Source organism: Tamandua tetradactyla, chromosome 3, assembly GCF_023851605.1.
Source record: "Tamandua tetradactyla isolate mTamTet1 chromosome 3, mTamTet1.pri, whole genome shotgun sequence".
NCBI classification, from domain to species: Eukaryota; Metazoa; Chordata; class Mammalia; order Pilosa; family Myrmecophagidae; genus Tamandua; species Tamandua tetradactyla.
Window position 1 is genome coordinate 190,186,598 of NC_135329.1, and position 23,587 is coordinate 190,210,184.

The 23,587-nt window shown below is 39.5% G+C and overlaps 1 long non-coding RNA gene across 7 annotated transcripts in view; it reads left to right on the plus strand.

Annotated features, from left to right (window-relative positions):
- Positions 1-23,587, plus strand: part of LOC143678059 (uncharacterized) — a 108,156-nt gene that overhangs the window by 14,852 nt on the left and 69,717 nt on the right. For 4 of the 7 annotated variants that reach the window (XR_013173030.1, XR_013173035.1, XR_013173029.1 and 1 more), the window contains exons 2-3: positions 1,153-1,500; positions 7,581-7,873. This is a non-coding gene — a long non-coding RNA (uncharacterized LOC143678059). The remainder of the gene's footprint in view (positions 1-1,152; positions 1,501-7,580; positions 7,874-23,587) is intronic. The other 3 variants (XR_013173032.1, XR_013173033.1, XR_013173034.1) reach the window with 3 other exon arrangements.

Consider the following 23,587-nt stretch of genomic DNA (forward strand, 5'->3'; position numbering starts at 1 on the left):
TGGGTCCTATTTTCAGTAGTCAGACGTTGTTAATTGGTTCTGCAAGTGGAGCCTGGTTGAGCTAAGCTCTTGCAACTAGTAAATTCTGTTTCTTTTCCCCTCAGAGAACCAGTCTGCCATGCCCATGGGTTGCTGAGCTCCATGGCTTGGGGAATTTACAGTTCTGTATTGGGTCTCAGCTGGTCCAGCCTGCCCAGACTGGTGTATGCTGTGTGTCTGGTCACTGAGGTAGCCTCAGCAGTTGTTCTGTACTATCTCAGCTATTTACTAGCTGCTCTGGAGGACAAATAGGAGGAAGAACTAAATTCCACACCTCACTGAGCCGCCATCTTGCCCCAATGTGGGATCTTTTTTAAAATGTATTTTTAATGAGATATATTCACAATTTTATATACAGTCTGTCCAAAGTATACAATTAATAGCTCACAATATCATCACACAATTGTGTATTCATCACCATGATAATTTTTAGAACATATGCATCACTCCAGAAAAAGAAATAAAAAGAAAAAACTCATACATTCTATACCCCTAACCCTTCCCTCTCATTGACCACCAGTATCTCAATCTACCCAAATTTTTTACTCCTTATCCCCCTGCATTATTTATTTATTTGTTGTTCTTATTTTTTATTCATCTATCTTTACCCCAGATAAAAGGAGCATCAGGCACAGGGTTTTCACAACCACACAGTCACACTGTAAAAGCTATATCATTATGCAATCATCTTCAAGAATCAAGTCTACTGGTACACCACTCAATATTTCTAGGTACTTCCCTCTAGCCACTCCAATACACCATAAACTAAAAGGGGATATCTATATAATGCATAAGAATAACCTCCACGATAACCTCTCTACTCTGTTTGAAATCTCTCAGCCACTGAAACTTTATTTCGTCTCATTTCTCTCTTCCCCCTTTTAGTCAAGAATTTTTTCTCAATCCCATGATGCTGGGTCCTGACTCATCCCAGGAGTCCTGTCCCACATTGCCAGGGAGATTCACACCCCTGGGAATCATGTCCCATGTACTGGGGAAGACAGTGATTTCACCAGCTGAGTTGGCTTAGAGAAAAAGGGGAGGCAGGGGTCTTAATTAGCACCACCAAGGATTGTTGGTATGTCAACCTGCTTTTTTTATTTTTCTTTGTAGTTTCCTGAGTAAAAACGGAAGTTTAACAAATAAAGATGAATAGTAAAGCTATTTATCATTCTAACATCACATGATCAAACCTGAGGACCAACAGGAAGCTCCCTTGAACCCTGCTACTGGCATCTTTAAGACAAATTTGTTTCCTCTCCTACAAGAGAATTCTCCTACCAGCTGAAAAAAAAGCATTTTCTCCAGGTACTATATATTCCCCTGTGGATGTATTTTCCATCCTGACAAATCAATTGTAGTCCCTTTAGGTTGGATGATGGAAGAAAAACACAGACTTATTTGTGGTTCTCATGCCTCATTCAACTCAGGGCTCAGCAACTCATCCTGGGATGTGGCAAGGTATGTAACAGGAAATATTTTCACCTCTTCTCCTAGGGTATCTTTCCCACTTTACACCACCTCCCAGTCTAAAGAATTTGTCAGTGATTCTTACCAAAGTTGGTAACCAGTCAGTTCTCATTACTTTCTTATAAGAACCTTGGGGAACGAAGTTACCTGCAGGAGTAAGTACAAAGCCCAGGCAGGATCCTCAATTCCTCCAAAACTAGCACCCATGTCTCTGCTTCCCTCCTTGCCTCAATGCCTCTGACTTATATATGCTACTCATGTCATCCTCTCTCTCCAGAGTCCATTTTCAGTAAGGGGAAAGGGAGTCGGAAAGATGGATGTGATGGTTAATTTACTGGCTAGGTTACAGTTTCCAGTTGTTTGGTCAAACACTATTCTACTTGTTACTGTGAGGGTATTTTGTGGGAGGATTTGCTTCTGCACCTAACAAAGGAGACAACTTGTTGTGATGTGGGAAAATCATCCAATCGTTTGGAGGTCTTAAAAAAACAGAATTGAGGGATTCAGAAGTGAGAAGGAGATTTTCTGCCTTAATGTCAGCATTGGAATCAGGATTTCCAGCCAACCAACTTCCCCTGGGAAATCTGGACTAAGAATTTCAATGTCACCTTTACCAGTCTGTAGCCTACCCTGCAAGAGTTCAGATGTGCCAGCCCACACAGTTATGCAAGCCAATTACTTATATTAATTGCCTTTGTATATCCTCACATATATCCTGTTGGCTTTGCTTCCCTGGAGAACCCTAAATAATATAATGGGTAAGTCTACCATGCCGGAATATTGATCCTTTTCCTGCTTTGCAAAAGTTTCTAAAGAACTAGGTTTTGTCTCACAGCTTCTCTGCACTTCAAGACACCTATCCTTCCCACAATAGAAACAAATGGTGAGTGTTTCCCCTAATAGAATGCACAGCACTCTTGTTTTTCTCCAAACACCAGGGCATTGGTGCTGGGTGGTCCCACTGCCCTGTCCTGTGAGTAGACAGGACTACACCACAAGTACTTTGGTGGACATAGTCTAATCAAGGCCTGAAACTTTTTCTCTGCATCTTTCAGCCCAGAATTGGGGGACTTGTTTTTCCTCTCTTTGGGTAAACTGCTTGTGAGTTATCACTGTTGCTGAGGGGCTGAATCTAGTAAATCTAGTTCAGTAAGTCTGAACCAATACTTCTCTCTATGCAAACTGTCTTTTTGGTTTTGTAGACCAAAAATGGCCAAATATCTCCCTTTCTTCCTCCTCCTAAATTATTTTCACTAATAAGGACATTTTGGCAAACTTCTTTCCCCTCTCGCTTCGGTCTTTTAGGAAATCTGAGCTTCTTCAAAAAAATCTTGCTGTAAATTGCTTCTGCTACTACGCAGACCAATCAGAATGATCTTTCTGGCTGTGTCCCTAGCACCTTGTTTGAATCCACATTGTCTGTCTCTCTACTTCTGGCACATGGGCTGAGGCCTTGTCTCCTTATAATTGTATAATCAGAATCCTCAGAGCAGCTTTGGCAAGTCCCTATATTCTTGGGGATCTGTACTCTCAGGAGACATTTAATGCCTTGACACCATGAAAAATTCTGAGTGCTAGAACTTGGAAATTTTTCTTTAATCTGAAAATCCTTCTGCACAGGGATCTGTACTCTCAGGAGACATTTAATGCCTTGACACCATGAAAAATTCTGAGTGCTAGAACTTGGAAATTTTTCTTTAATCTGAAAATCCGTCTGCACAGTCCCAAGCACATTTCCAAGATTGGGTGTCTTGGAAATGTTTATAATTTCTAGTAATGTGTACCTATGACTTGATAGGCAACAATTGCATAGGGCATCTTATCTCAACCACTGAAGGACAGAAAATGTCCTAAATCAGCTCATTTCTCTCTGCCTCAGACCTCTGATATTCCTCCAGAAATAGTCCCCTGCCCCCCACACACACACCCCTAAAAGATGTCCACTGACACTAAGTTAACCTTTATTTCTAGCCTGCTACTTCTTTTTTTTTTTTTTTTTTTTTTAACTTTTATTGTGGTATCATATATAACTCAGAATTGCCCATTTGAACCAGTTTCAGGTGTGTAATTCACCATGCTGTGCTTCCATCTCTACCTTCCATTACCAAATTTTTTTTTTTATCTCCCCAAACAGAAACTCAGCATCTATTAAACAAAAACTCCTCATTCCCCCTTGCCCCTGAGAGCCTCCAATCTACTTTATTTGCATGCTACTTCTTAAGGTTGTTTGTCAGGCTTACCCAACCTCCACATTATGCTTCATATACGGGATTCCCAATTGGACCAACACAATTGTGAACCTGCATCATTCCCCTAAAGGCCAGAATGCTAACCTCAGTATAATTTCAAGAATTCCTTGAGCAATTTGGAAGGGTGTTCCAGAACTAATACTTTTTTTGGATTCTGCATTGAAAAGCTTAGATTTTAGCTGGGAAGGGTACTGTCCTCCCATACTCCTTTGCAAATATCAGATCTCTGGGAGTCAACTCCCATGGAGTAATCAGAAAAGAAAGGACCCTATAACAAAACAGAAATACTCAGTTCCTGCCTTAGCTTGACTACTAATTAAAATGATGTAACTAAAAATGAGTTACTTAGTCTTTTGGTGCCTCATTTTCCATGTATATCTAATGGGAAATAATAACTAGATGTGTTATGAGACAAAAATTCAATAATAGGAAAGTGCTTTGAAAAAATATAAAAATCTGTACCAGCAAGAAGTAAATTTATTCTTATGTAGCCTAAGTTGCTTTTGTCTTCCAATTTCAGTTGAAATTAAACAACTGAACATGAAATATGAATTTCATAGAGGGAATATAGCAGAAAGATCAACTTAATCTAGGCTTCATATTTTTATTATGTTAAATCATGTAAAAAGAAATGGCATTTTTACTCATAATTTTAGCTTAAGAAAAGAAATAGATTGCAGCAATTGTAAAGAAGTGGGTTGTTAATTTTATTAGATTTTGACACCATTTAAATGTGTTTCAAAAACGGGTTATATATTTGTTTCCTGAAACAGAAATGCTAAACTCAAGTGGTAATAGTGTATAGGCAAAATTAAAGCACCTTTATCTTATATGTGGAAAAAATTATCCTCTCCTTAGAATCTTAGTACTGTAAATAGGTATCAATAATTTTTGCTTGTGAGTTATCACAAGTCATAAGAACTGCAAGTTATAATTTTCTCAGTTGCAATTTATTATGATTAAAGAACTTTAATTCAATTTTACGTTTTTATAATTAGAAGTTATATCTGAGTTTTAATCTTCTTCTTCCTGACTGTTGTTGAAACTTTGCAAATCTACAGTCAACGTGATTCAGCAACCCCTCAGCTTCCTTAAGATGATTTGAATTCTATTCACAATCGCCAGGGCGAACAATCACAGAACAGCAGTCCCCAAACAATCTTGTTTTCAGACAGCCTTCCCATCTTAATGTCTTGTATCATCGGGATCAGAACCATTGCCTCAGAAGAGACTGGGCACGTGGTATTATGCTGGGAGTTTTCTATACGGCAGGTTATGGAAATGGTCTGTTTTTTCCAAATAAAATGTAAAGTTATTTTCGAATTGGTCTCTAGCTTGAGGGGAATAACAAAGTATTAGGATATCTATATTTATTTTGCATCTTTAGAGACAAAGGAGAAAGTAATTTTTTTAGCCATAAAATACAATTTGATACCGATGTCCTCATATGATATCTAGTATGACAATTCATGCATATCATTTATAAATTAAAAACACACAAACATGAAAGGTGCATGCTCATACGTTTTTATAACTAAGGCTCAGTTGACCACATATTTGGAATTCACTTGCTTAGGGCATCAGAAATATTTATTTGATGAATGGTGAGAGTATTTTGAAATCTCACTTCCAATTTCTCTTCTTTTTCCTTCCCTGTGTACCAAGCTCTCAAAATCCTGAGAAATCTAGTTCATTATATGGCATTCAGGAAAATGAAAGTTCTGTAGTATTTCCATGTGAGGCAATACTGCAGGGACTGTTTTTAATTTTGCTTCTTGGGGATCTCATGCTCAACTTTAAATGGCAGAATAAACTATTTAATTCCCTTATTGAGGGTTGGAAGGTAAGGATTTGGCATCCTGATGCTAATAAGATTTTTCTCATATGTTTACATTTGTAATTATCCTTAATTTATAAACACCAGTCTATGGATTTATATGTGTTGTTCTAGTTTGCTAGCTGCCGGAATGAAACACACCAGAAATGGATTGGCTTTTAATAAAAGGGGATTTATTTCATTAGTTCTTCAGAGGAAAGGCAACTAACTTTCAACTGAGGTTTTTCTTACGTGGGAAGGCACAGGGTGATCTCTGCTGGTCTTCTCTCCAGGACTCTGGGTTCCAACAACTTTCCCCGAGGTGATTCCTTTCTGCATCTCCAAAGGCCTGGGCTGAGCTGTGAGTGCTGAGATGAGGTATGCTGAGCTGCTTGGGCTATGCTATGTTGAGCTCTCTTGTTTAAGTGCCAGCCAATTAAATCAAACATCATTCATTGCAGCAGGCACACCTCCTAGCTGACTGCAGATGTAATGAGCAACAGATGAGGTTCACGTAGCATTGGCTCATGTCCACAGCAACAGAACTAGGTGCCTTCACCTGGCCAAGTTGACACCTGAACCTAACTACCACATGCCCACTCCTTGTCAACTTGGCAACTATATGCATCACCTTAAACGATATTAAAGTGGCACAAATTCTCTTCTGGCTGTGGACCTATGAATCTCAAAAACAAGTTATCTGGTGCCAATATGCGAAGGAGGGACAGTCACAGGATCCATAGGGCAAAATTGGAAAGAAAACCTGCAGGGCAAACACCATTGGATTTCAAAGTCTGAAAGTCATTTATCCTTCAACTTTAGAAAGTGACAGCCCTACCCTTTCCAAGGACCTATGCAGTGGCCCACCTCTTTCCAAATCAACCTCAGGGAACGCTGAGGAGACCACTTTTTTCTTGGCTCCACTCTCTCCAGGCATCAGGGCCACACCTGGGCTCTCTGCCATTTCTGAGGCACACAATCAACCCATCCATGTGGTGGCAGCCAGGCTCTCCTCAGTCCCTAAGGAGCATGCTGTACCTTCTCAAAGGCCTGAGGTGGCACAACTCGTCCCCTGCAATGAGATGGGAGACTCATCCTATGCCCTCAGGGTAAACTCACCCTCTCCATGCATATGGGTGGGTCCACTCTCCTGGCCGAGGCTTCTTGGCTTCAGACTTGAGCTTTCATGGTTCTCACTCCGCAAACTCCAATTTGTCCCTTTTGTGTCCCCCTTTGTCCAGATTGACAGTGGTTCTGCTTATACCAACAGTCTCTTCAAGCACTCCAGGACTTCTCCATCATTCTCTTCACAGTTCCTCCAAAATCTTCCCCTTAGCCATCCAAAACACTGTTCCAACATATCTGGTATTTGCAAACTGAAGCGGCACCCCACACTACAGGTACCAAATCTGTTCTAGTTTGCTAGCTGCCAGAATGAAACACACCAGCGACAGATTGGCTTTTAATAAAAGGGGATTTATTTCATTAGTTCTTCGGAGGAAAGGCAGCCTTCAACTGAGGTTCTTTCTTATGTGGGAAGGCACAGGGTGATCTCTGTTGGCCTTTTCTCCAGGTCTCTGGGTTCCAACAACTTTCCCCGGGATGATTCCATTCTGCATCTCCAAAGGCCTGGGCTGAGCTGCGAGTGCTGAGATGAGATATGCTGAGCTGCTTGGGCTGTGCTATGTTGCTCTCTCTCATTTAAGCACCAGCCAATTAAATCAAACATCATTCATTGCAGCAGGCACACCTCCTAGCCGACTGCAGATGTAATCAGCAACAGATGAGATTCACATACCATTGGCTCATGTCCACAGCAGTAGAACTAGGTGCCTTCACCTGGCCAAGTTGACAATGAATCTGACTACCACATATGTCTTACAATATCGATAGCCAGTCTACACCTTTAACCTCTGTGGCATCATTCCCAAATTCCTTCTCCCCTGCCCTCTTCCATTTAGGGGTGGTAAAAACTAAATACCTTTTTTTGCTGGGTTATCTTCTAGCTGAGGCTGGTCATGCGACATAAGTTGTGGCTCAGAAGACATACTAGAAATCTTCTCTGGCTTTCTTAATAAGAAGAACAGAAATGACTTGCCATCCATCCTCCTTGTTGTTGCTATTAATGAGGCTATGCCATGAGAAGCTGCAGCAGGTATCCTTGCAACTATGAAATGCTTACCTGAGAGGTCAAGAGAATTATAGAAGCACCTGTCCTGACATATCATCAAGTGATTGGACCAAAATACAGGAGCCTCCCAGTTGTAGAATTGTTATGAGAAAAAGATCTATCCTTCCGGTGAGTGGGCTTTCTCTATTATGTGCTGCCAAAGGCATTTCTTAACTATATGGCCTCCTTCGAACCAGAAGCAGTAGTTTGCTTTCAGTTTGCTACATCCTCTTCTCATCATTTCCCATGTTCAAATTAGCTTTGTTAAATATCAACAATTATTGAGGTGTCTTCGCTTATTAATTGTTAATTGAATTTTTTTTTTAATCTTAACTGAATGTATCTTTAGGAATTAATTTTCTCAGAAAGGGCTTGTCAGTGTTAACCTTTTTGAACCTTGTATTTCTGAAAAAATGTCTTTATTTTGTGCTCACATTAAATTGGTTGGTTATAAAATTCTAGATTTGAAGAAATTTTCTCTCAGGACTCGAAAGTGATTACTCCACCATCTTCTGGTTTTCATTGTTTACAGTGACAGGTGTGACCATTGTCATCACTGGCTGTCAGTTCTGGCTGGGTTGCACTCCTGCAGGGCACACCATCTACATTTCCTGCTCGACAACTCAGAAACACAGTGTTGATTGTTCCCTCTGGGGTTGTAAAGTCACTGGGTCCCTGAGTCTAATACTAATTTGATTTTCATTCCTTCATAGATATATGTTTGTTTCTTTTTCTTTCTGAAAGGCTTTAAATGTTTCTCTTTATTCTTAGGGATCTAAAATATTTGTACAATTTGTCTGGATGTGAGTCTTTTTACAGTAATCCTCAGGCACATGGTAAGGCTATCTAGCATTGGGAAATCCCTTTCTTCTCCCTCTTTACTTTTCTTCTCCATCCTCTCTTCCTCCTCCTACTTTCTTCTTCTTTTACATGAAATTTCCCTGCATTCCCTCTGTTCTCTCTTTCTGGGATGCTGTTGTGATTATCTAAATGTATTCTGCAGTCTTACTTTGGCTGTTATACTTTTCAGCCTCTTTATCTTTCTGAACTACAGTCTCACTTGGCTCAGTTGGTCAACCTTTGATTGTTTCCATTCTATTCCACTTACTGTCCATCTACTGAGTGTTTCACTGTGGGGATCATATTTTTCATTTCTATGATGTCTACTTGTTCTTTGCAGAGTTGCTTGTTTTCTCTATTAACTATTTTCTTTGATAGGAGTTTTTTATTGAGTTTGGTACCTCTATTCCATGGTTTTCCTTAAGTATTTAAAGACTTTGTTTTGGCTTTTATGTTAATATTCGAAAATTCCCATTTCTTTCTTGGTGCATGTTCTAGTTTGCTAGCTGCCAGAATGCAGTATACCAGAAGTGGAATGGCTTTTGAAAAGGGGAATTTAATAAGTTGCTAGTTTGCAGTTCTGAGGCCGAGAAAATGTCCCAATTAAACAAGTCTATAGAAATGTCCAATCAAAGGCATCCATCCAGGGGAAGATACCTTGGTTCAAGAAGGCCAGTGAAGTTCAGGGTTTCTCTCTCAAGTGAGAAGGCACATGGCGAATATAGTCAGGGCGTCTCTTTCATCTGGAAGGGCACGTGGCAAATATGGCATCATCTGCTAACTTTCTCTCCTGGCTTCCGGTTTTATGAAGCTCCCTGGGTAGCGTTTTCCTTCTTCATCTCCAAAGGTCACTGGCTCATGGACTCGCTGCTTTGTGGTGCTGCAGTATTCTCTGCTCTCACCAAATCTCTTGTCTTCAAAATGTTTCCTCTTTTATAGGACTCCAGAAACTAATCAAGACCCACCCAAATGAGTGGAGACATGTCACTTAATCCATCTTAACAACCACTCTCGATTACATCACATCTCTAGGGAGATGATCTAATTACAGTTTCAAACATGCAATGCTGAATAGGGATTAGAAGAAACAGCTGCCTTTACAAAATGGGATTAGGATTAAAACATGGCTTTTCTAGGGGACACACATCCTTTCAAACCAGCACAGTGCACATAGGTTCTATTGTAGCAGCCTGCCTCTGGCAATTGTAGTGGAGAGGTAGAACAGGAGGCCAAGTAGGGCATATGGGGATGGTTTTTGGCTTCAGGACATTTGGGTGCTCATCACTCCCAGAGAAGAGTTAACTAGAGTATTTCCCTGCTTTTCTGTGCAGCTCTTATATGAGCACTTCCACTTTAGAAGTTAATATTCATAGTTTAGCTTGTTCTAGGGAGGAGTGAAGTATTCTTTTTTTCTTTACTCCTGCTTTTCCTATGGAGATATGTAGATAATACACAGTCTTCTCTGCTCTTCTTTCCAGTCTGGGTGCTGACACCTGGAGACTTGCACTAGATTTAGAAATAGGTATCAGAGGGCGGGCCGCGGTGGCTCAGCGGGCAAGAGTGCTTGCCTGCCATGCCGGAGGACCCCGGTTCGATTCCCGGCCCCAGCCCATGTAAATAACAAACAAACAAACAAAATATAATAAAAATAAGAAAATGTTTAAAGATGTTTCCCTTCCTTCCTTCCATCCTTCCTTCCTTCTCTGTCTTTCTTTCCTTCCCTTCCTCCCTCTCTCTCTTTAAAAAAAAAAAAAAAAAAAAAAAAAAGAAATAGGTATCAGAGAATTGCCTAGAGGGCAACATCCAAGCCCTCTGCTGCTGTTTCAAACATAGCTGATAACTACAAGTGTGACGATGTTTCCATGCCATCTCAGGCTCTTGTATTTGCAACTTTGAGCTTGGACGTTCTCCCAACTTCTCTTATCTCTCCAGTCATTTCTTTTTGTGTTTATTTTCTGTCTTCTTTCTCTGTCAATATGATCCCTTTTATGTTCTATCAATCATGAAATTTCTCTTGCACTGATGGCACCCTTGTTTTCTAGCACCGTAATGAAAATACTCTTAGAAATATATTTTCTGTTATATCAAGGCCAGGAAGGTGGGTAGATCCTTAAAATTCCACTTAAGCCATAAGGAAACGTTATCACAACTCCCTTACCCAGACACAACCAATATTAATAATTAGATATTTATCTTTTGTGGTATTCCACTGATATTTGTTTAAAGAAAAATGGGATCATGAAACAATCTGTTGGTCTTTATGTTTAATGAGTAACTAACATGGACCAAGCACAGGGATGGATGAAAGAGATTCAGTTATGTGATGAGGATACAGAAAAAAAAAATTTCCCTGTCTTCAACTAGCTTTCAGACTAATGGATATGAAGAAATATAAGTATTACTAAATAGAATGGACATGGCTATGATAGAGGTAAGCATGGGCTCTGGAAAACATAGAGGACATGGGCTTAGATGGTGGAAGGACTATATGTAAAGGCTCTCTGGAGGGCTAAGAATGGAGGTGATATTTATGGTTAGTTTTGAAAGATGGGGAAGTTACTGAGGTAAAAACCCATGTTGTAATGGACCATGTTTTCTAGGAAGAAAGGAAGAAATGAGAACATTTGTCATCTTGGAATAGATGATAAGGAAGGATCCAATCATGAAAATCTTACATTGCATGGTAATAAGGGTAAGGGGTATCAATTTCATCTTAAAAGCTCTGGGTAACTAGTGAATTATACTGTTGTAGAAACAGTACTGTCATTTGTGTGATGAATGGATTGAAAGTTTGCTAAATCAGAAATAGATACAGTAATCTAGATAAGAAGGATAAGGTCATAGATAAGTCAGGCCACCCAGATCCTTCTTTAGAATGGAAGAATTTCTTCCCCAGCCCCTACGTGTACTTTTGGTAGACAGAATCAGCACTCAGCTCTCTTCAGAGTTGTCTGGGCTGAACAGAGTTGCCCCTCCCAAAGTCATACTTCTTTCCATGATAGCTCCCATCCAATTAATGGTTGATATGAGGAAGTAAAGACTCTATTCCCTTGCATTTGTGATAGGCAGAGTTCAAGCAAGACCCTTAAGATTCCCATTTCCTGACATACACACACCTTCTTCCAGTTATTCAAATGCTAATATGGGTACACTGTGAGGGGATTTTGCAAATATAACTAAGGTCCTAAATCAATTGGCTCTAAGATAGGTGATGATCTCAGTGGGCCTGACCTAATCACATGAACCCTTTAAAAGCAGACAGTTTTCTCCAGTTGGCTGAAGTAAAGGAAATCAGAGATTCAAAGCAGGAGAAGGATTTGATGTGTCACTGCTAGCTTGAGGATGGAGAGGGCCACATGGCAAGAATGAAGGTCTCTTGTTGCTGAGGAAGCCTCCTATCTAAGGGCCAGCAAGAAAATGGGGACCTTAATCCTACAGCTGCAAATGATGAGATTTCACTGACAGTAAGAATGAGTGTGGAAGCAGAATCACTCCAAAGCCTCCAGAATAGAGCTCAGCCTGACTGGCACCTTGATTGAAGGTGATACTTGTGATACTCTGCTCAGAGAACCCAGCTAGCCACCCAGGGTGGACACCAGACCTATAGAACTGTGGGACTAATAAATAGGTATTATTTTAACCCACTAACTTTGCATTAGTTTAGCAAATAGAAAACTAATACAATCCCCAAATTGCTGTAGGACTTAGCCAAAATATACCAACAGGCGTTGAGTACTATAGACTGGACTGTGAGAGTGCTGAATTGAAGGAAGTCAAAACATAAAGTTGTTTATTGATTTGGAGCTCTCTCTAATACATTGGATTTATACTCAGGAAAGAGCTTTGGATATAGTGTTTTTTTCCTAGAAGGATGGGAAAAGTGATGGCCCACAATAAATGAGGCATTAAATGTCAGACTTGCTACAGCAGACAGTAGAAAAAAAGATTAAAAGGCTCAGAGAATTGGACATGCCCTGAAACATTGGATTGACAGAGATTAGGGTAACCCTTTAAGACTTAAAGGATGCAAAGGGTGATGCATCTTATCATATCTCCATTTAATTCACCAATCTGGCCCCTGTAGAAACTAGATAAATACTGGAGGACACAGTGTTTACTACAAACTCAACAAAATAGTAGCCCCAATTATAGCTTCTGTTTCTGTGTCAGATGTGGGATTTTTGATAAAACATAGATCTTTCCTAGGGCATAATAACATGGCCTCAGGTATGATGCCTGAAAATGAGCACATTTTTCACCATCTCTATCAAAAAGGAAATGAAAAAAACTTTTCATTCACTCAGAACAGACAAGTGTATTCATTTACATTCTGACTCCACTGCTTTGTTAACTCTTGCAACATCTGTTACGATATAATCAGAACAGACCTGGACTAGCTGGGCATTCCTTAGTACATCATCCTTTTCCACTCTATAGATAACATTATGCCAGTCCAGAGGCATTGGCAAGACACAGTAGCTCCAAAGGTGAGAAGTAAACCTACAAAGATATGGGAGTCTACCACATCAGTAAAATTGTTAGGGGTTCAGACGCCTAGATTATGCAAAGAATAAGTTATCACTTCCTAACATGAAGAAGGCAACAGAGTCTCTGACAAGCCTCTCTTTTGGAAGCAGACAATTCCACACTTGGAAATACTGCACCAACCAATATAGCAGGTGACAGGAAAGGCTACAGGTTCAGGGCAGGAAATGTCTTTACAGCAGATCCAGGCTGTGGTTTTGCCATACAACCTTGCACACTCTATTGTATTAGAGGTAACAGGAATAGGAATAGATGCTCTGTGGAGTTTTATGCCAGTGGGAGAATCACAATATAGACCCCTAAGATGCTAGAGCAAAACTATACAATCTTCAGTGAAGACTTATACACATTTCTAAAAATATCTGGCATGGCTTCTAAACTCTGGTAAAGAATATATGCCTGACCACATGACACCAAGTGATCATGTAGCCAGAACTTCCTGTCTTGAGTTGAGAGACCCAGCATTGATAAGGTCAAGCAATCTATCATAAGATGGAAGTGGTACATCTGAGGTTGAGCGTGAGCAAGACTGGAGAACCCATGTAAGCTGCATGAACAGGTAGCCTAGACCCACATATAATTCACCACAGGTACACATATGTGGAACTTATTCCCACATATTGGTTTTCATGACCATCTGATGGAAGGAAAAAAATCCAATCTTGGTTCATAGATTGGTTGGGTCAGTATATAAATGCAGGCTGAACATGGATAGCAACTGCACTGGAGCCCTACTTAAGGGTGGCCTTAAAAGACAGTGTTAAGAGCCAATAATCACAATGAGTTCAGCATTAGATGGTGCACCTACTTATCTACTTTGTGTAAAAGGAGACACAATCTGAAATTAGAAAATACACAAATTCATGAGTGGTAGCAAATGACTTGGCCAGATGGACTGAGACCTGGAAGGAGGTCTGGGGTAGAGGTATATGGATGGACATATGCAAGTGGGTACAGAGTATGGAAATATATATATCACACATAATCCCCTCAAAAAGCATTTACCATAGAAGAGACACAAAACAATCAGACCAAATACTTATCTGGTGGATATCGGCCAGCCTCTTCTTTGTTTACACTAGTGCTGATACAATTGACACATGAGGCCATGATGTAAGGGTTGGAAGCATGCATGGATCCAGTAATGTGGACTCTCCCTCTGTGATGGTTAGATTCATGTGTCACCTTGGCCAGGTGTTGCTGCTCAGTTGTCTCGTCAACATATTTCATGAGCTTAGATCATTAGCATGTTGATTACATACATCTATGACTGATTACATCTGTATTCGGCTAAGGGGAATGTCTTTCATAATGAGTGAAGTTTAATCTAATCAGTTGAAGCTTTTAAAGGAGAAGTCAGAAGAGAGAATCTCTCTCTCCATTTCAGCCAGCCAACCTCTCCTAGAGCATTCATCAAAGACCTTCATCAGATTGGCCAGTTTACAGCCTGTCCTACAGAATGTGGACAGGTGCATCCCCATAGTTGCATGAGATACTTTCATAAAATCTCATATTTACATATATCTCCTGTTGGTTCTGTATTTCTAGAGAACCCTGACTGCTGCACCCTCCTACCAAGACTGATATAGCTGCTATCAGATATCTAATTGGCCACTAGCAGAGACCAATTTCAGTCTCTCAATTTGGTATCATCCCTCAAGGAGTTCAACTAGCATTCTGGTAGCAAGTTGACTACTTTGGATCTCCTTCATCATGCAGAGGGCTTCTATTTATTTTGAAGGAAAGAGCTAAATACTTTGAGTATAGATTTATCTTCTTGCTCACAGGGCCTCAGCCAGCACCATTATCTGAGGATATATAATATTACTTCCATTCAAAATGTATCTTACATTGTCCGTGTTTTGAAACCTCATCTACTCTTTGAAACCAAAGAAAGATAGGTTTATTTTGTCCAGAACCTAAATTTTCTGTAGCATATAATCTAACTCAATCTGTTTGGATAGATCATTGAAACAATCTAAACACAGGGAGCCCAGAATAAAAACAGAGCCTTAATCCTGTATAACTTAATGTAATGCCTGAATAAATCCCAGAGTGTATTAAGCAGATAATCAAAAAGTATTAGCATTGTATCTTGGGAGATGAGGAAAAAAATATGGAATTATTAAACTTCACCACTGGGAAGCCCCTGATACTGTGTCAAACATTAGGGACACCCAAGACAATAGGCCAAGCCCTTGGTCTTAAGGCTTGCTCTTGTGAAGCTTACGTAGAGAGTGAAGAAGCTTAGCCTACATATAGGTATGCCTAAGAGTACTTCTGGAGGACCTTTTTTGTTGCTCAGATGTGGCCTATCTTGCTGTAAGACCAAGTCTTCAAGTGTAATCATTACCCTCTGTTCTACATGGGACATGACATCCAGAGGTGAAAGTCCCTCTCATGCCATGGGAGATGACTCCCAGGAATGAGCCTGGGCTTGGCACCATGGGATCAACAATGCCACCTTGACCAAAAGGAAGGAAAGGAAGTATAACAAATAAAGTATCAGTGGCTGGGACAGTTCAAGTAGAGTCAAGAAGCTACTCTGGAGGTCACTCTTATGCAAGCTTCAGTTGGACATTGCTACCTATTATAGTTTGCCAAACCCCAACCAAAACCATTCCTGCAATCCTAAAAAATACCTATGGTGATATATAAGATTTTACACAGGTTCAGTGCACTAGGGTAACTTTCCAGAAACCTACCACCTCCAGATGGGTCCCTGGATGAGATAAGTCCTGAAATGCAGAGGGGCCAGCCTCTCCAGAACTGTTCCATTCCCCTATCCCATATTAGGGACAGCCCTTTCTAACATGAAAAAGTTATGAACATAGCCCAAATACCCCTGAAGAGTGGGAGAAAGATCAAAAGTGAGGATGGAATTATACAGAGAAGGTAAGATTTAACAAATGAGTATGGTTGCTGAATCATTATACTGATATTTCTTTTAGTCTCCAGTATCTTAGAGCAGCTAGAAGTAAAAACCTAAAATTGTGGAATTGTAACCCATACCAAACTCTGAAAACTGTTATACAACTAATTGTTGTGATGTGCTTTGAAATTTATTGCTGTTTTGTATATGTGTTATTTTTCTCACAAAAAAATGTTGATTGTGATGATAAATGCACAGCTATATGACAGAGAAAAAATTAATGTAATTTGTACTGTATTAAAAAATTAAGAATTTAAAATCTTAAAAAAAAATGCATCTTACCTTCATTGTGTTAGATTATAGGACCCATTTGATGGCAAAGGAAGTGTGGGAGTGGGCCTATGACCCACTATGACCCATTGCATCTTCTGAACATGTCACATACTGCCCCACCCAGAAACTGTCAACCTAATAGATTAATGGAATGGCTTTATTGAAGTCATAGCTGAAAAGCCAGCTCAGAGGCAATACCTTACAAAGATGGAATACCATAGTACAGCTTATACTTTATCAATCATTCTCAAACAGGTACAATTTGCCCTCAGGGGACATTTTTAATGTCAAGAGACATTTTTTAATTTTTATTTTTTATTTTTTAGTCTCACACATTAGTTGAAATTTTAAAATATTAAGTACCATTTATTTTCAGCACACTGCAGTAATGACATTCTTTTGTTCTTCCTCACGCAAACACATTTTTAAAATTTGTACATTTAGTCAGTATCATTATACACTCTAGGCATTCCTAGATTACACCATCTCAATCTTTATGGTCTATCTTTCTTTGTGATTTCATTTATGCCCCAGCCCTCCTCCCTCTATCATTCTCATATACAGCTTCATTCAGTGTTTTAACATAATTGTATTACAGTTAGGTAATATTGTGCTGTCCATTTCTGAGTTTTTATATTCAGTCCTGTTGCACAATCTGTAGACATTTTTTATTGTCATATTCTGGGGGCTTGCTATTAGCATCTAGCAGATAGAGGCCATGGATGTTGCTAAAATCCTACAATGTATATAGGACAACCCCTCAAAACAAAAAGTTATCTGGCCTTAAATGTCAATAGTGCTGAAGTTAAGAAGCCCTACTTTAAATCAATGGTCATTGTTAGCTTCTGTTTCCTATAGCTGAAATACATTGCTCTGGGACCCATGAATTAAAAGTAGAGGTGGCTTCATTCACCAACACTATCAATGACCCACTTGATTACGGCTTCCTATTTCCACAGTTCTGAACTACATGAGATTAGAGGTCCTGGTTCCCAAAAGCAGATCTCTACCATTAAGGGACATAATAAGAGTCCTTTTTGAATTAGAAGCTATGGCCATTGCCTGGCACTTCAGGCTTCTCACACCAAGGAGTCACCCTCTTAGCAGGGTTAATTCCCCTAGTAAGTAGTAGGACAGAGGGCTATTTTACACAGTGAGGCAGGGAGGAATATATTTGGCACTTAGATGCACACTTAAGCATCTCTTAGCACCTCTGTGTGCGAATTTAATGGTATAAGGCAATTGCAGGACCTGGTTTGTGAGAAGAACATGGTTTTCACGGGCTCAGACTTCTCAAAATGAAAGTCTGGGCTATGCCATCAGGAAGGACACAGGTCAAAAGCACTAACTGAGGGTGAGGGACTCCAGAACACATAGCTTAGAGGAGAGACTTTGAGTATCAGTTGTGGCCCGGAAACCAATTGCAGTGGTGGGGGCTATGTCTTGTTCTACTAACCTTCCTCTTAGTACCCTTCCTCCAAGAAAAAAGGCCCACCAGAATCCTGCAGGAACAGTTTCTGGAACTTGTATGTGGTAGTAGGTTTGAGCATTTCAAAGAATGGGCTTCAGAGTTGCTGTGATGCACCGCCAAACTCCCCCAGCAATTTATTCTCCCATCTGGTAATGCTGCCAGCAGACAGCTCTGAGCTGCCAGACAACTTCAGTCACCTAGGCTGAAGAGAGAGGCCTCTCTCCCAAGCCACACCCCTCTCCCAGAATAATCCACATTTAGTGACTTGTTAATGTGAGCTAAAAGGCCTTAACACTTTGCCCAATTTGGCATAAATCTGAAGGGCAGTCTCAACTCCACAGGTACTTGTGGGGTCTGTTCAGGTTCTTCTTGAGAATGCATCACAGTTGGGCAACTTTTCCCTCTGCCAAGTCCTGCTTCTCTTTCATTCCTTGGGTTGCCATCTTAAGAACACTCCTTCAGAAATCTCTTGGGGATAATCTCTAGCTCTGCCTGCTCCCTGGGAAACTCAATCTATGACAAAGTACAAATTGAGCCAAGACAGTGTCAGTAGCAATGGAACTTGCATGGAAGTTTTACAATGGTTTTAAAATAGAATTCATTACCAGTTGAATGTAGAAGGAGAGGAAGAAGGAACATCTAATTACAATTCCTAGTTTTACTTGGACATCTGGATCGTCAATGGTGCATTTATCAAGATAAGATTATAGAGATAGTAGCAGAATTTGGAAAGAAACTGACCAATTTCTTTTTGAACATTTTCATCAGGTATACAAAGGAAAACAAACAACATTAATATGTAAAGTTATTAGGTTGAACCAAATGAAACTGCCTTTTTTTTTTTTTAGGTAAAAAATTGTTGATTATTGGCCGTGTTAAGTGGACCAACCTAATAATTATATATTAGCTTCAACATGGGAAAATTTGCTATTTTTATTAAAACTTATAGAGGCCATTTTAGATTTTAGAGAGGTAATATCTGTCAGAATCAAAATATCTTTTGGGTAATGATATACCATTTACACCTAAGCTTCCAAAGCAAGACTATAAGTCATATATTATTGCTTTAAGGCACATTAGGGGATCTTGATGAGGTTGGGAGCTCTGCTTTATATCAATTTTCTTGTGGAACTTGAGACATAATTGTCATAAGAAGAGCCAGAAAAGGTCACAGATAGATTAATTTCTATGCCAGAGCTTTCTAAAACATGCTATCATCTGTCATAAAAAAGAATCTGGAACAAATTTGGTATGCTGTGGTGTTGTCTATCATCAGGCACATTTTCAGAACCTAAAATGCCTAACTGAAGTTCTTTGGCAAGATCAAAACTGTGTAATATAGTGTAACAGACAAGCTCGCTTTACTTTCATGAACTGAAGTGTATACTCTGGCTGTGCCATGCTGTCCCATCAAGGTTGTAGCAGGTAGCATTGGTTGAATATGGGCATCCATATAGTACCAGTATAACTGCTTTAAAGTGATAGTTGAGGAAGTGATGTTAGAAATAGGCTCTGTGATGATTCTTCCTGTTCTGAGCCTGGGAATTTGATTCCCGTTCCTTTAAATAGAGAAGTAATCCACCAAAGCTCTATTAATCAGATCAAAGATATACAAGTACTTGGGACTAATGTTATCTTAAACCACTGACCTGGAGAAATAGAAAATCAAAATCAGAGCAAACAGGGAAAAGAAAAGAACCCATCACCTTCTTTTAACTAGGGTCTCTGCTCCCCATTGACCTTACTCCAGGACTGAAGTTGAGTTCCATCTGGGAAATTGCAAGTCACCCAAAATTAACAAAGAAAGTGATGAATTGCACACTAGCATTTAAAGCTTCTCACCTTCCACTCACATTTTATTGTACAAAGCAAGTCTCAGGCCACAAATAACTTCAAGGCGGGCAAGGAAACAGAATACTACAATGTACCTGGAGGGAAAAATGAAAATATTTGGTGAGCAGCACTAATGACTAACATAAGACTGCTATTTTCTTAGTCTGTAGTTAAAGCCAAAGAATGGCAGTGTTGGGAAAGGCAGTAGCAGAAGTGAAAGGAAACTTGAATCGGGCAGATGAAGAGGCATTAGGCTAGAGCATGGAGTGCTAGTTAAGGCCTTGAAGTTTCAGATGTACAGCAGACTTTTCTGAAAATGTGAGAGGAACTATTTCTCTGGAACAGGTATAGAACTTCTAAGATTTTGTTATTATCAGAGAAAAGGAAGCTAGCACTAGGAAATTAGAGGCTTAAAGGGAAAGTAGTATCCTAAAATTCTGTCTTAAGAAATTCATTTCTCTTTTCAATGATATTTAGTAACTCACAGGTACCACTGCTGATTCATTTCCTAACATCCTGTCTTCAAATCATTGCTTGAGGGCCACCTTGTTCATTAAGACAGGATTTTAAAATATAAAAGATGCTTACATGTTTTAATTATTCACTGTAAGTACTATTTCTGGATTAACTCCACATTTCTATGGGCTTTACTAGAGTTTATACATTTGATCATGATTTATTGAAATACTTAGTTATTTATTTAGTCATTTATCAGCCACCATATTAATTTTATGGTTTTAATTTGTAAGGATAGTAACTACAATTAAGAAACTTGCATGAATGCATCTGAGTCAGTTTAGACAGTTTTTGTATATAGCAAATACTTATCAGAAAATAGCGTAACTATTGGTACCCGTGAATATGACTTGTTTTTGCAGATGTAATTAGTTGACTTGAGGGCAGAATGTATTAGAATAGACCCTAATTCCAATAAGTAGTGTTTGTGTAAGTGAAAGGAAAGGGAGATTTGGACACAGAGACAGAGACTAGAGACCCACAGGGAAGAAAGCCATGGAGAGAAGGAGAAATCTGAGTGGTACAGCTCCAAGTCAAGGAATGGCACGGACTGCCAAAGGCCGCCCAAAGCTAGGAAGAAGTAAAGAAGGATTCTTCCCCAGATCCTTCGGAGAGAACGTGGCGTGGCTAACACCTTGCTTTTTAGACTTCTGGCCTCCAGAACTGTGAAACTATAATTTGCATTGTTTTGAGCCACCCACATTGTGGTGCTTTGTTACAGCAGCCCTAAGAAGCTAATACGGGCACCATTCTGGAGATTATCTGCTACTTGCCAAGAATATTCACAAAAGAGAGGAAGAGTGCTTCCTATTTTATTCAGTTTTATATTTTATTTTTGAGTGAATTGATTCAAAAGCAAAATGACATAGTTATTAAATCTCACACTGTTTGGCTTAAATATAACTGTGAAAAGATTGCTAAAGCTGTATTTACAATCACCAAAAGATGGAAACAGTCCAAGTGCCCATCAACAGATGAGTGGATAAACAAAATGTGGTATAAACGTACAATGGAATAGTATGCAGGAATTAACATAAAATGACATCCTGAAGCACATGACAAGATGGATAAACCTTGAGGATATAATGCTGAGTGAAATAAACCAGATACAAAAGGATGATTTTGCTTTTATGACCATGGTAAAGGTAAACTCAGAGAGTCATAATACAGATTATAGGGAACCTAGAGACACATGGAAACTAGAGATGGGTGAACAGTTAGCTAATGAGGTTGAACTTAAATATAAGGGAGTGAATAGAAGTGAAGGCAGTTCATTAGTGGGTCTATAAATAATATTGCCATACTGAAGGTGCACATAATTGAAAGAGGTTGTAAAGAGCCATGTATCCCACCATTTAACACTACAAATACAAATAAGTTCTTGCCTCATGACTTTGTTCCTTTCTGTAGCAGCATAATATTCGATCATCTGTATATACCACATTTAACCATTCTACTTCTCAGTCAGTGTATCTTTTGGTCCCTTCCATCCATTGGACATCACATTATAACATGAACTACTTCAAAGTTATGAATCCTGGTCAAAGAGTAGATAATTTCAGGGTATGGAAGGAAACTACTGTTGCATGTGATGGGCTATGTTTAACAGGAAGACATCAACAGTATCACAGCAAAACCAGGAATAAATAATGGATGGGGAGGGGCAAGAATTAAGGGGAGGTTTGCATTTTTTATTTGGTGAGGGTATGTTTATCGGTTATTTTTCTCTTTGGAGCAATGAAATTGAGAGTGTTGATGATTGTACCACTAAGTGAGAATAATGTGAGACAAGGACTGTTGACTTGGGACATTATATGTGATGCCCAATGGATGGAAGTAACCGAAAGATAGACTGACTGAGAATTAGAATGGTGAAATATGGTGTATACAGATGATCAAATATTGTGCTGCTACAGAAAGGAACAAAGTCATGAGGCATGCAATGCTGTGAATGAACCTGTGGGACATTATGTGATGCAAAATAATCCAAAAACAGAAAAGGAAATATTGCATGGTCTCATTTAGCCCTATGAGAAAATTGGGGCCTAGATTGTAAGCTCTTATAGCAGTAACATTTAGTCTGGAGCAGTAATTGTTATTTCTAGATTTTGAGTGGCTGTGCTATATATGTTTAACCTGGTATTTCCCTGGAACGTTGGGTACCTGTGAGACATCTAAAACTCAGAGTAGGAGTCCTGCAGTTCTGAAAGGCAGCATTGCTACATCCAACAACTGTTAAAGAAATTGGAAAAGGGATCAGGCTTCAATTAGAGATAAGGATGAAGCTGATCAGACCAAGACTAAGGTAAATCAGAATACAGGGGTAAGGAGGATATTGTCCGTATTTTAGAACTTAACCTACTCTATAAGATCAAAGGAAGAGAGGTTTATTTTGTCCAGAATCTAAATTTTCTTTAGCTCATAATTTAACTCAACCTGTCTGGATAGATCATTTAAACAACCCAAACATGGACCCCTAAATGGGAGCGAAGGCTTGTAATTCTGTATAACTTAATGTAATGACTGGATATATCCCAGAGAATGTTGAACAGATAATTTTAAAAGTATTGGCAAAGTCCCTTGAGGGATGAGTGAAAAAATATGGAACTATTAAACTATCACTGGTGAAACCAATGATACTATGTCAAACATTGGGGACTCCCAAGTCAATAGGTTTATTTCCAAGTCCTGAGGCTTACTCTTGGGAGGCCTATTTATGTAGTGGAGAAGCTTAGCCTACCTATAGTTATGCCTAAGAGTTACTTCTGGAGGACCTCTTTTGTTGCTCAGATGTGGTCTCCTTCTCTAAGCCTAACTCTGCAAATGAAATCATTACCCTCCCCACAACATGAGGCATGGCATCCAGGACTAAAAGTCTCCCTGGCAATACAGGTTATGACTCTCAGGAATGAACCTGACCCCAGCACCATGGAATCAACAATGCCTTCTTGATCAAAAGGGGGAAAAGGATTATAAGAAATAAAGTATCAGTGACTGAGACAGTTCAAATAGAGTTGAGAGGCTACTCTGGAGGCTACTCTTATGCTGGCTTCAGCTAAATGTCTCTATCATGGTTTGCCAATCCCCCACCAAAACCACTCCTGTCAACCCTAAAGAACACCTGGGGCTTTATCTGAGATTTTACAAGCTGCCATGCACTACGATTATTTTCCAGAAACCTAACACCTCCAAATGGGGTTCCTAGGCCAGATAAGTCCTGAAAGCCAGAGGGGCCAGCCTCTCCAGAGCATCAACTAGTTCTGTCCCCACCCCATATTATCAACAGCCCTTTTCAACATGAAAAATTTAGAATGGGCATAGCCAAATACCCCTCAAGACTGGGAGAAAGATTAAAGGAGAAAGAGGAGTTAAAACAGAGAAGATAGGATTTAACAAATGAGTATGACTACTGAATCATTATATTGGCATTTCT